Source organism: Rhopalosiphum padi, chromosome 2, assembly GCF_020882245.1.
Source record: "Rhopalosiphum padi isolate XX-2018 chromosome 2, ASM2088224v1, whole genome shotgun sequence".
Classification (NCBI taxonomy): domain Eukaryota; kingdom Metazoa; phylum Arthropoda; class Insecta; order Hemiptera; family Aphididae; genus Rhopalosiphum; species Rhopalosiphum padi.
The window spans coordinates 84,940,212-84,952,299 of record NC_083598.1 but is presented as its reverse complement, the minus strand read 5'-3'; the positions used below and the strand labels follow the sequence as shown (position 1 = coordinate 84,952,299).

General features: G+C 25.3%; 1 protein-coding gene across 4 annotated transcripts in view; it reads left to right on the top strand.

The window, feature by feature from the left end:
* The first annotated feature begins 1,515 nt into the window (after nucleotides 1-1,515).
* Nucleotides 1,516-12,088, top strand: part of LOC132920796 (high affinity cAMP-specific and IBMX-insensitive 3',5'-cyclic phosphodiesterase 8-like) — a 63,031-nt gene continuing 52,458 nt past the window's right edge. For all 4 annotated transcript variants that reach the window (XM_060983473.1, XM_060983472.1, XM_060983471.1 and 1 more), the window contains exon 1: nucleotides 1,516-2,008. The gene's annotated coding sequence lies outside the window, so the exon portion shown is untranslated. The remainder of the gene's footprint in view (nucleotides 2,009-12,088) is intronic.

The window sequence follows — 12,088 nt, the reverse complement described above, 5'->3', positions numbered from 1 at the left end:
ATCGATTGCGTTCAAAGTCAAAAGGGAATGAACAAATAAAAAACGGATAAAACAACAACAGTTATATGTATAATAATGTCGGTCGGTGGAGCACTATATACAGTAGGTATATACCTATACTACACTACTTACCACAGTGTAGAGAAAATCTTATTGTTTTCTCTGAAGTCTGAAACTTTGAACGCACACAATAAATAGCATCATTTGAATAATTGAATTTCGAGAGAAAAGACTTCCAATTCGACCGAATTCCGGACGTTTATAATATATTATTACTGCTGTGCCCACCTGTTCTTTGCGGTGTCACTAAAAGTGTTGCAGCGTTTGTTTGAAACGAGCAACGACCGCCATGCGTGTGTGTACATAGTGGTGTATTATCATAGTATAATATAATGGTCGATATCAAAGGCAAAGTGGAAAATTGGATGGCTCCAACTGTAGAGATTTTTTGTCGTTTTCGGTTTCCACAAAGATTTTTACCAAAAACAAAAAATCACACGGTTTATTTTATATACAGTCCTTGACTTGGAAAAATATAGTAAGGTACCTATACTCTGATAACCTAAGAAAAATGTACGTTACTATAATTAATATGCTTTCCCCTAAATCCCATTTATTATAATTTTAAACGTATAACCATTATCTAACAATGATTTCATAACTAATTATACTTACTTTAAAAGTTTCAATCATAAGCTAACATAGGAATTTTTGCAAGTAATTGAGGTATTTTGTTATTTTTTTTAAATATATCAATAATTAAGTGTATTTTTAAATATATTAATTTAGTTATTTATAATTTATAATTCTATAAGTCTTTAAACATAAACAATAATACAATATTTATTTTTTTGTCTAAAATCAAAATTGAATTTTAAATTTATCATTCAACATATAATGGTAATATTGACAATATTTTGACACCGTAAGAAATGCACAGCCGTTCAATGGAATTTACTAAATAGGAACAGTTAACATTGTAATCAAATATTTTCTTATTAATCTTTATTTGATAAATTCTATAAATGAGATTAATTGTTTTTTATAACATCGTCTTTTAGGATAAAATAAATAGGTATTCTTAATTTGCCCGTCTTTTAATGTTTGTAATCAAAGAGCTGTATAGAAATATATCTATAGATATATATAGGTATCAGTTATTATTTTATGGTTTATACCTAAATATCGAACTGATGTACTCAGTCTTCCTGCGTTTCTCCGTCGCCCCCCCCTCCTCCCACCCAATCAAATAAGTCAAGCACTGAACTCTTACAGTGGTATTATATAATGTTGACGATGGAGGTGACCCTGGTAGCGGGGACCGGTGCAGAGGGGTCCAGGGTTTCCCGCCAACTCTGCCGTCTCGAACAGCCTGCCCAGACTATCTCACGGGACAGCGGGCGGGCGCGACGTCCGCGACGCGAGCTTTGCGCCGCCGCCACGAGCGCGCCACCGTCGGACGCGCGGGCGGGCGGTCCGCTGTTCCACGGAAGCCGTCGTCGCCGGCCGGCGCGACCGCTATTACGATACAATATCATACATGTAGACGACGCGTTACGCGACCGCGCCGCAGATCACCGGTGACCGGCGGACGAACGATCGCGTGCGTCGTGTATGCGAGTCTCTCTCGAGTACGCGTTTCGCGATCGCATGTGTCAGTGATATCGGTGTGTGTGTGAGTGTGTGTCTGCCGCCGCGAATTTGACGACGAGTGAACGTGCCGCGCCATAAGTTCGCGCGCGCCAAAGTTTCACCCGACGCCCTTTGTGATAAATTTAACCGTTTAATTTTTTTTTTTCATTCCTATCACCCCCCCAATTCGAAGCGGTTTATTTATCCGTTTTCGCGGGTCCCGTCTCCCCAGTGCTCGCGTAACACCGTCGAATGTATAATATATATAGATACATCTAGGCACAGGTACATACCTGTACTTACACTCGAACCGTCGCCCGCTGTGCGGATAATATTCGTCTGCCTCCACGTCGTCGCCCGGATAATGAAAACCTCGGTAAGTCTAAAATTTCAATATGCATTTATTTATCGTACACCGTTTTTCATATTATTATTATTTGAAACAATATAAATAAACATTGATTTCATTGTATCGAATATGATTACATAGGTACACTAAAGTATTCGTATTGAGTTATTTAAGACCGTATGTATAATATAGTATCATTTTATATTGTTATACTACGGCATTGGGTGTATTAAACACGTAGCGTCGTTACGTTATTTACTTAGGTACCTAATCAATTAATTTTTTTTAAGTACCTATTATATAAAATATGTTTTACTTTGGTATCTGTTTGTTACACCGTGAACCTAGTTCTAACTTTATAGACGTCTCTTCGTGCATACATTTATATTAGGTTTAAGAACGGTTTTAACTCAATACTAATGTAATATGTATTCAAAAGTTTTGATAGAAATCGACTTAAATTAGTTTAATTTAATTTTAGTTTTCGCATTATATTATTATCAAATTTAAATTATGTTACCACCAAGAATTATATTTTATATTTACTTGAAACTTTTAAACTAATGTCTATAGTCAGATTTATATTACCAACTATAATAAAGTCATATTTACGTCTCTTAAGGGCAATATTTGTACCACCCATTTTCTTAAATTTTTATTTTTATATTAAATACACATAATATATTGTTGTATGACATAATAACATGTCCATTGATAATATTGATTAAAGAGCAAATATTATGTGTACTTGTTAAAATACTCTATTCAAAAAATGTTACTTTACACTTTACTTATTTTTATCAAAAAAGTAAACTCTACATAGAAATTATAATAATATAACATTTACGAATAAAAAATATACTATGTGCCTATTAACAAAATATGAATAAAAAAAATTAAAATCATATTATATAAAATCGCTATTTAACACTGTGGGTAAATATTTAGGTACATTGGCTATAATCCAATCACCAGAATTATTCACATTTTCATACCACACCACAGGTAAACTCAATCCCTGAGTTGAATCAATTAATAAGTTATGTTTACAAGGAATACGGTTCACAAATCTTTTTATGTTAAATTTGTGATTTGATTACCTGTTATAAACTCACGTTATATTTGACTTGAATTTCTCGGCAATTAGTACGTTACAACTTTGAATTCAAACAAATAGTTTAAAATGATCACTATCTGTGGTTTCGTGTCTGAATTCGTATGTGTCCTTATTACTCGATGGTATTACTGTATTAGTACATATAAAACTTCAAAAGTTATAAAACTCAAAACTTTATTCATAGCTTTTAATATCCATGACGTGTTTTAATTCTGAAATCTTATTTTTTGGTAATAAAACATTTAATGTTGGCTCAAAACATTAAACAAATCGTTAAAAAAAATCCAATAATAGAAATATTTTCTCAGAATATACCTAATAGCAATAATTTTAATTAAATGGTTAATATACAAATTCTATATTAAGAAGATTGGTTCTTTCTGTTATTCCTTCCTTTTTATTAAATCACTTTTAAATAATACTTGTATGAACATATTTCATTAACTCTAGTATTTACCTACTTATTGCTATTTTTTAATAAATTACAAAGATTTTTACTAATAATTAACCTTTAAAATTTAAAAAATAACAAACATATTTGTATTATAATATGCTATATTCAAAATCATTTTTGCAATGACGATTGCGATAATTAATTATAGGTATAACCCAATGTTATCGTGACGAAGCAAACGCTCTAAACATCCTTCACTTTGCAGAATTTATATTTCATATTAAATCTGTTGGTTTATATAATTTAATTTCTGTATTTTTCAATTTGAATTACTACATTTATTATTGGTTATTTTAGATGTTGATAAGGACCGTCAAAACTATATTATATTGGTTTTAAAATATATATAGTTATTTTTTTATCACGGGAAAACACTTGTTAGTTGTAGTAAATAATACAAATACTCCAAAAGTTCTCAATTTAATGAACTTGAACTTGAATAATATTTTGGTTTTATCAGAATTATAAGATTTTTAAAACTTTAAAAAAAAATTGCAATTTAACTAAAAAAGATACAATTAATATATTTGTTTTATTAAATATGAATATTTTAATAAATTTGGATTTATAACCCATCACTTAATAAAATTGATAAATCATGTTCACTATTTGTTTAATAGAATAATAGCTATAACAGCTAAACATAATGTTTATCGTTTTATTCTAATTAAAGAGGTTAAATTACAATAAAAACAGATTATTTATTTAATAATATGTATATGACATGAATTTCAATTAAAAACGGCTTGTAATTTGTAATTAATTTAAGGTGGTAATTTGACTTCCATTTAGTTTCCATTGTTCAAAGAAAATCTCAAAAATAATACAAGAATGTAATGAAAAAATATTAAAAACTAGTTTTATTACTAAATCTTGATAATTGTTTTGGTACCTAATAAACTGAACTTTGTTTAAAATAATATTGGATTGTTTATTGAAAAGGATATATTTTATTAATTTATATTACATTGATATAATATACGTTCTGTCAATCTACATATATGTTTGGATTATCTATTCAGCAACAGATTTACATAAAATGTAGCTATTAAAAGTTAGTTTGTTTTTATAAAGTTCGTTCTAAGAACTAATTTATATTGAAAATATCAACTTATTAGTTATTAGTAATTTTATATTTGAATATTATCATATTTATTACAAATATATACGAACATATGACAACATATAACACACGAATGCTTATTGACAACTTTTACCAAATAATAAATTATTCAGTATTGTAAGTATTAGGTATTCTTATAGTATTAATTTGTTTACGGATCATAAAATATCTAACCGTGTACAATTATTAATAATATATTATGTATTAAATATAAACATACCTAAATAAAATATCTAGGTACAGATTAAAAAGATTGAAAGTTGGATTTCTTATCTATATAGGTACGTAATATTACTGAGTTAAACAAAGTATTTTTATATATCAACATCATAAGTTTGAAGTAAATGTATAGTTGTGTGTATTTTTAACAATAACTGTTTATGGTTTTAAATATCGAGTTTATACAAGTATAATATCAATATAATTTTAAGATCTCGCCTAAATAATATCATATTATGTGCCTACCTATTATGTTAATAACTATAATATAATATTGCAAATATCTCAATTTGTACAGGAATTACATTAAGTATCTGGGAACTAATGTTGCACAATTTGTAGTAGGTAACTAAAAATTTATTGTGTCTAGACCAACACTTGCTTATAAAAACGGTTAACTTTTTATTCTTTTAATTATTAAATTGTCCATACAAATATTGATGTTAATTAATTATAAGGTGTAGTTTAAAATGTATAATAATGATGAAAGTTGGTACCTACTAGTTACTACTATAGCGATGACTGTGATTACATTTCATTGTATTTCATATTTTGAAGTATTAACATATGTATAATATTAACAACCAAAAAGTTTATAGAAGTAAACCAAAAACTATAGTTGATTGATCTCATGAAATTAATCAGTTAATTACAAATTTTGAATAATTGGTATTTAGCGATTATCGTAAAATACGTATTATTTTTATTTAAAAATACGAAGCAAAGACAATGTTTAAATAAATAAATTATTGTAAAATCATTTAGTTTTATTTTCGTATCAGCATTTATAAAATTACAAACATACTACATAGTTAAAATATAGTAGGTATAATAAAATTATAATAATAATATTTAAACTGACTAATTGTAACAATTTAAATTTATATATTGAGAAAGAGCTTTATAATAAATAAATCAAACAATTATAAAACGGATAGTAGTTGGCATATACTGAAACATAGATACAATTATTTAAATTTTATTTACCTATTGTATTACCATAAATGTGAAAATAGGATAAAGAAAGATTACACCTGATCAAAAAAAAAAATGTTGTTTAACTAGAATTATTTTGGGTACTATATGGATAATAAAGTTAAATTGTGTATAATAACATATGGATTTATACTGGAAATATTCTTTAACACTTCCAAATACAGATATTCTACTAATAATAATAAAAATAAAAATATGATAAAGAAAACTATGTAGGTATAATGACGTAATCTAATTATCTAATTGTGTAATACGTTATAACTCCAAATACTTCGTCAAATTATAATTTTTATCAGAATTAAGTAGATAATCAAGCAGGACCCAAGTCTTCAGGGTTTGCTTGTATAGTATATTAATATTACCTGCTTTATAGTTATAGTATATTACATACTCTGGCTTTGTTGATATACTTTTATTGTATACATTTTAGATTTTTTTATTTTTGAAGACTCTTTTTATAATGGTTAACATACTTTGATCTTTAAAATGGACGAAGTTGGTGCTTTAGTGAGTCAAAAATAAAATGTTTTCCAGTACTTTTATTAATAAATAGAGAAAACTAAAAAAAATGTACGGTAAATCTGGTTTTCGATAAAATAAGTTTTCATTTATTGTAATAATTCAAAAATAAATAACCTTAGATGCTTAAATTTTTCACCAAATGTGTTTTCTAAGTATGGTATAATATGATATAGTGTTGTTTTAACTTTTTTTTAAATTTTTGCTATGTGTGTTAATTACCAAGGTAATCAAACAATTATTTTAATAATAATATTAACATTTTATCAAGTAATCCCTCACAATTGTTTAAAAAATATTGAGAATTTTAAATTTTAACTTCCCAAAAGTACCAATATTAATAAAACTTGCTACCTATAAGACCTCCATTGCAGTTCGTTTTCAGGTCATTTTTATTAGATTAATCAATTACAAAGTAGTACCCCTAATACAAGAGCGAAACTTCTCAGTTTTTTTTTTTTTATCGATTCTAAATATAATATGAATTTAAATGAATATATACATACAAGTTATAATTCAAATAATATTACAAATCATAAATTAATAACCCAAGCTTATTATCTATATGAAAAATAAAAATAAATTGATTTTTAATATTTTATTTAGGTACTGTTGTAGTAGTAAGTAATTGAAATATATATTTATCATATTATATTGTTAAATGTAATCAGTATTGAAAACAATTTTTTTTAATTTTAACTATACTTCTAGATTATGAAATTTATATATTATGTTGAATGTATATTTTAAGTTTATTCAAATGCGAGTAATTATAAATCAACATTCTTAAATACAAAATTGTATTTTGTAATATTTTTTAAATTCTTTACATTTTTAAATGACAGTGTAAATTTTTAAATACATGTTCTGTATTATAATATTTTCTGAGAATTTTTAACGAGTGGGTAATAAATAATTAGTTGTAGATATTTTAAGTTATTAGGAATAGCATATGGATAGTACTATAGTAGGTACCCACAAAATGTTGATTCACTATACTATAATTTTGAATAGGTACTTATAAACGTATAACTAAATAAATAATTAATCAAAATTCAATACTGCAACTATAGAAAAAATATTCTGCTCCTGAATAAAAGTAACAGGGGAAATGTGTGCTAGCATTCAAAAAATTAAAAAAAAATTATTGTAATAAAAATATAATTTTTTCTAAAAAACACGGTTTTAACGTTTATTTATTATGACTTAGAATTAAGTTCTCAAAAAAAGTGTTTCCAAAAATGTTAATTTATTTGAGATGATAAGTGTTTAATGTTAAAAGAATCACTTTGTATTATATTAAGGTATGGTGTATTATGGTTAAATTCAAGTTAAATAATTTCAAAACAATCTTCTTAAAAGTTCTTATTTAGTTGTTACTTATAAAATGTCACCTGTATTCATTTAGTATTCAAGTTTTGTTATTTTAGGAATATATGGGATCTTAATTACTTAATTAATTTTAATATTTTAGAAACTAGGTTTTGATAAGTGTTTCAGATCGACAAATATTCCCAATACTATAGTACCAATTAATATTAAAATACTTGAGGTGATATCGACAGGTTTTCTAATAATTTAACTTTGTTCTGAATACTATAGATGTATACTATACGTTTTTGGCTCTTATTACATTTATGTTGTTGACACCTACAGTATACCAGTAATGTAATTTTATCTCTAAAAAACAACCGATTACTGATGGCGGGTAGGCTACTGTTTGTGTAGTGGCTTGTTATCTAAAAAAAACAATCCGATCTGTGCTTTATTTGTTTAGTGAGCAATTGGGAGACGCTTAATATTAAAATAATCTAAACACATTTAAGTAACTCAGAAAACGATTTTCTATCTACTTAATTGTATATAGGTAGATGCAATTAATATTCATATTCCACTTTCAAACACATATTGTATTCAACGTTTTTAAAACAAAATTCTTTGAACTTTAACCAAAGCATTTCATATTTATCAAAATTATTCTATGCATAATGATCTTACCATATCTTCAGTCTTTGATGTAGCGTAACGCGTATGCGTATTACAATTACAAACAATTTAAATTTTATAGGTGTCCAGGTTTGGTTAGTTATAAATCCTTCAATTAAAATATTTGCATCTATAAATAAACTTAAAGATTAATCCTAAAAAATCAAAATAAAAAAAAATCCGTGGTATCATGACCTGCTTACTTAATAGTACAAGAGTACCCATTTTTAAAATAAGAATTTAAAATTAAAAAAAATATTCCAGATTCAAATAAGTATTGTTTTTAATGAGATCTAATTAATCATAGAAATTAAATTAATCTTGAATAATATCTTGGATTCATACATTTTGCATTCAATTTAAGAATAAAATGTATTGATTATTTTCACATTTTATTTAGTAAAAATAATTAATTTCTATCGTTACAAATTATATATTGTATAGGGATCTATGTTAGGTATTCATATATTATTATAAGCTAGTACTAGTCTAAAAGCATTTATTTTAATTTTTAAATAACGACAATGCCTAAATACTTAAGTATATATATATATATTTAATATGTAATATGTATAGTAAACAGTAAACATTGTAATTAAATTATGTCCCGAATTATTTATAACGTCACTACTCTTGATTGAACGTAGAGGTCAATGAATCATAATAAATTTATGGTATCATAACAATAACTTATATCACACATATATTTAGCCCCAGAACAAATTATTACTAAACTTTTTATATTTTTGCTATGGAAAGAGTGAGTCATGTTTTAAATATGATTTTTAAGTGCTATAGGAATCTATGCATTTTAATCTTAGGTATTTTATTTCGAGAACATTTATTATTAATTTATGATATTGATAAATAATTCATTGCAGGGTAATAACAGATGGAGTAGAAGTATAAGATACTTATATAATATATCCTATTTATTTCATATGTACTTAAAACAAACCATATTTTTCAATTAAAAATTAATTAATTGATTTCCCATGTAATTTCATAAATCTATCGTTTATATTATGAATAATATTGAATTAATTCTGCATTTATTCAAATTCTGATTTGGAAATTATTAAGCAAGTATACTTAAAGACCATATTTTTAAATAATTAAATTTATTATGCAATTTAAGAAGTATCTTGTGGAGATACAAACTTCTTTGGCCGATTCAAAAAAAAAGTTAATAATATATGCTATATATAGTAGGTATACATTCTGGATTTATACTTATTACTCAAATTATAGTTTTGTATTAATATTTATGTCAATGTTGTAGAATTCTTTTGTGTGTATATCGTATATTAAACTTATACTGTTATGTTTATTTTTGTGTAAGTATTTACAATTTACATCAATTACTTATAGTTTGATTATACAGTGTACAAATTTAAACAATTATTTATTATTTGTCAGAAAACTATAATTTAAATACTTAAATGTTTTATAGGTTGTTACTTATTATGTTTGTTAACTTTTAGTAAAAAAAATGTTAACGTGAAGAATTTATTTATTTGTTATTCTAACTGGCTGATTTTAGTACAAACTAATGAATTGCTCATAAACCCATAGTTCACAATTCTTTATAAAATATAAATATTTATTGACTGCAGAGTGATTTACTAAGTATGCTTACCCACCCTTTATTGCGTAACTATATAGTTATACTACTGTAAATTTTTGAAATTTTTAAAATTTACACAAAAACTATATTTTTTTAGGTATTTAGATTGGTTAAATCATTTAAGAAGCGTGTCGTAGCTATTTAAATCGAAATTCAAGAGAGCAGTTTCTAAGTTATTACTTATTAAACACTATGTACTAAGGATAATAGTTTACATCAAGTATAAAATAAGTAAACGTAATATTTAGTTTATTAAATATAATATTATATTCAGGTAATTTTAATGTATTAAAATTAATTACTATTGTTTTTAAATCATCATTATTATTTATCATAACCTCCGCTACCAGCCTTTTAACCAAAAAAAAACCTATAATTATCATAGACTTATATCCTTAAGACGAAATTTTAATTATAAAGGGAGTTCTCATTTATTTGTATCACCATATAACTTTTTTTTAATGATATAAAAATTCGAAGTGTTTGAAAATATGCTCTTAAAGCATACTTAAAATTGTGGAAATGTACATAACCTAATGAGTAATTACTATAAGTACTATTAAGTAAAACAAAAGAGTTTATAAAAAAATGACACTTTAATTAACTTTGGTGTATTGAGTAATTTTATATATCCAAGCTATTAATAAATCTATTTTCAGCAATAGATACTTTTAATATCGAAATGTATGTATTAATAATTTTTTTTTTTTATAATAATGTTAAATATTAGATTTTTTGTATTGAAATTTAATTTTTAAAATAGCCAATGCTATTATAATAAATAATTTCTGTTTTAATTTAACATATTGTAATTTGACGGCATCCAACATCATAATTTCTGCCTTATTTATTTTAACGATTGAACCATATTCAAATACATTTATAATTGTTATATAATTTACATCATTATATTTTAAGCCTGATTGTATTGTTGTACATTAAAGTTAACTTGAATTTGAATTATAATTTAATCCAATACATTTTCAATTAACCATTATCAAAAATAATTTCTATTCAACTCGTTGAAGACGTAAATTCTATTTAATTTATGCATAGAATAGTAAATATTCTATTCAAAATAAAGTAGTCAACGTGTAATCTTGTATATATATATATATTTCAATCTAAACTAAAATGTGAGGTGTGTTTTTGAACGGGTTCTCTACTCATGTCTCCATAAAAAATTCACAAATTTTTATTTTTATTTAATTTTCGATTATATTATTTGCTGTATATTCAAATACCATAGACCATAATGTCTAGTCAATGGACCAGTTGCCAAGGTTCAATTAAAAAAAAAATTGTACAGATTATAAAACTATTTTGGTAAAAATAATAAAATATTATTATGTGGCTTGAGAGTAATAAATTTAAAAAAATAATATATATTTGTTTTTATTGACTATTCATTGAAAATATTTATATAATAGTTTGTTTTTATTTAAAAATATATATTTTATGTATCTATTTTGGCAATAATATGTACAGAGAGTGGCGAACCAAATATTGTAGATTTGAAAAGCTAAAAAAAATTAGTCAACTTACAGAAATGAGGTTTATTTTATATTCTATTTTATTCGGTACATCATTCTATTTTTTACATTCATTTTTGAAAACAACATTAGAAAAATGATGACCCCAACGGCCAACAGTAATACATTGTTGAAGGCAATTTTTGAATTTTGATCACCAATGATAAGATAGTCAGTAAGATAGTACGCTTACTCGATTTGAACATTTGTGAATTCTTTCTTTGGGGTTATCCGAAAGAAAATGTCTTTAAACATCTGCCTCACACCTTGAAAGAACTCAAAGATCGAATTCGGAAGGAAACTACATCCAATAAAGTATTGCTGCTGGGGGTTATCATCTTTTTGATCATCATTTTAAATTTTAATGTATAAAACGGGTATGACGTACCGAATAACACAAAATAAACCTCATTTCTGTAAGTTTCGTAATTTTTTTTTTAATAGCCTTTCAAAACTGCACGGTTTGTTTTGTCGCAAAATTCTGTATTTTAAATTATAATATTAGTTTATTGACACGTTTTATAACTAAATTTA